Source organism: Panthera tigris, chromosome A2, assembly GCF_018350195.1.
Source record: "Panthera tigris isolate Pti1 chromosome A2, P.tigris_Pti1_mat1.1, whole genome shotgun sequence".
In the NCBI taxonomy this organism is placed as follows: domain Eukaryota; kingdom Metazoa; phylum Chordata; class Mammalia; order Carnivora; family Felidae; genus Panthera; species Panthera tigris.
Genome location: NC_056661.1, coordinates 96,211,695 through 96,214,037, shown reverse-complemented (window position 1 = coordinate 96,214,037; position 2,343 = coordinate 96,211,695).

The following is a 2,343-nucleotide window of genomic DNA, read 5'->3' as shown; positions in this document are numbered from 1 at the left end:
CATACAATATAATAGAAATGTATGAACTACGCACTTTAGAAGCACAAGGACAAAGTCACTAACTTCCTGGGTTTCTGGGAGTTTTTCACAAAGAAGATGACACTTAAATTAGGGCTTCAGGTATGAGTTAGACTTTGCAGGTAGAGGAAAAGGGTGTTACAGCAGACATAATAGCAGGTACGGATACACAAATGCAGAAGAGTAGAATTTCACCCATACTATAATACAGCTAAGCAAAGACCATCTAGCTTCTTTATTTTCTATAAAAAGTTGATAACCATAATCATTGAACAGTGAAGAAGTTGCCAAAAAATATTGTCAATTAATAGAATCAGCATTCTCTAATCTAGTTTTTTTTTTAATTTAAAAGTTTCCAATGGATAAATAATCAAGAGTTCCAAGTTCAAGTCCATTTCAGAACCATTTCTCCCTTCCCTAACAGGATGGTGGCTGAGCATAAGGGAAGCTGTCTGAATGAATGCCGCTGGGGGAAAAGCATTTTGGTGACCTTTATTCTGGTTCTACAGCAGGGCATATTCTCATCATTGCTGCTATCAACTGAGGTAGGGGAAGCTCTCAGTTTGCTCTGTCTGTGGTATGTTTTCTTGGCTTTATCAGGATCTAGTGGTCCTCCTTGATAATTTTTTTCTCATGGTAGTCTGGATACTCCTTAAATTTTGACTTTCCTTGTTTTCTATTGCTGAACCAAGCAGTCTACCCTAAAGTCCTCAGCTAAAATGGTGCCAGCTAACAGCCACTAGTGAACCCTTCTGCAAAGAAGCTCTAACACTCAATGACTACATCTCTTTGATAAAATTACTTAAATGCTATGCATCTCAATTTTCTCATTTATTAAGTGAGGATAATGAGAGTACCTTCCTAAGCGTGTGGTTGTAAATAAATAGGGGTGCATGGGTGGCTCAGTCAGATAAGTTAAAATCCGATTCTTGATTTCAGCTCAGGTCATGATCTCAAGGTTCAGGCTCTGCACTGACAGCACAGAGCCTGCTTGGGATTCTCTCTCTTTCCCTCTCTCTCCACCTGCCCCTCCTCTGCTTGCACTCTCTCTCTCTCTCTCTCTCTCTCTCTCTCTCTCATAAATAAATAAATAAACATTTTTAAAAAGAGTAAATAAATATAATGTAATGAGAAGGGTGCCTGGTATATTTATAAAGTCAGCGCATGTTCACTATTGCTATTAGTTATTCACTCCCCTTTGAGGCATGTAGAAACTTATTGGTCTTTTCTCTGTTGTATACAAGGCACTGGGAGCCAGGGACACTGCTTCTGGTCTCCTACAGAGCTGCACCTTTATGATACAGCTACTGCCCCTATCATGTTAGCATGCACTCACCCTTCATGGCAGTCTCCAAATGATTTGAATTTTTCTTCAACCTAAAACAACAAAAAAAAAATCCTCTTTTCTTGGGATTTAGCCTCAGAGAAGTGATTTAAGAACATGTTGCACATCTGACTACCTTTGTCTTTCCTTCCTATAAGACCCAGAGCCAGAAGGCATAGACAATTCTTCCTTTTTATCTTCCTTTTTCCTGTGTCATAAACTGAGACCTCTGTATGGCGTGGAGTAAAATTTTATGTTCAAAATTTCCAGAACTGGCTAAAATACTAAATACTAAAGTATTTTCTTAAGAATGTTTTCATCCCAAAGTCTGCCTTTCGGAACCATTGTCTTACCATGGACTTCCAAAATTCTAGTTTGAATATCAAAGGCTCAATAAAAATGCTTCTCTTTATCTTCTTGACATCGTAACAGTCCTAGCCACATTTACGACAAATAATGCCTCTTGAAAACTAGTAAGAAGAAAATAACAAAAGCACACGCACCATTTCAAAAATATTATTCTCCTTTTCTCCATAAGTATTAAAGGGTTCAGAACGTAGGAAACAGTGATTAATTTGGTGTTACATGTGTAGAATTGATTGATGTGTGTGTGTGTGTCTGTGTGTGTGTGTGTGTGTGTGTGTGAGTGCAGGGGGCAGTCAGGGAAGAAGGGAGATGAGTAAGAAGGCTAACTAGATGACATGCAAGAAGGCTGTTTCAGTCAGGTTGAAAAGAGCATCATCCACCGTGCCAAGTAATTTTTGTTTTTTATTTAGTTGAAATAACAACACTGTATATTAAGTGAGGTTTACATTTATATGTCTATTTCATGTGTTAGAAAACAAAAGCTTTGAGATATTAAGCTACTCTACGTTATCATCACTGTAATTGTCAGATCTGGGATAAAAATTCGGTTTTCCTGACTTATAGTCTATCATATGATATGGTTTTGTTTTGTTTTGTTTTTTAACTTCAAGCAACTTCTTTGGAGAAGTTATACA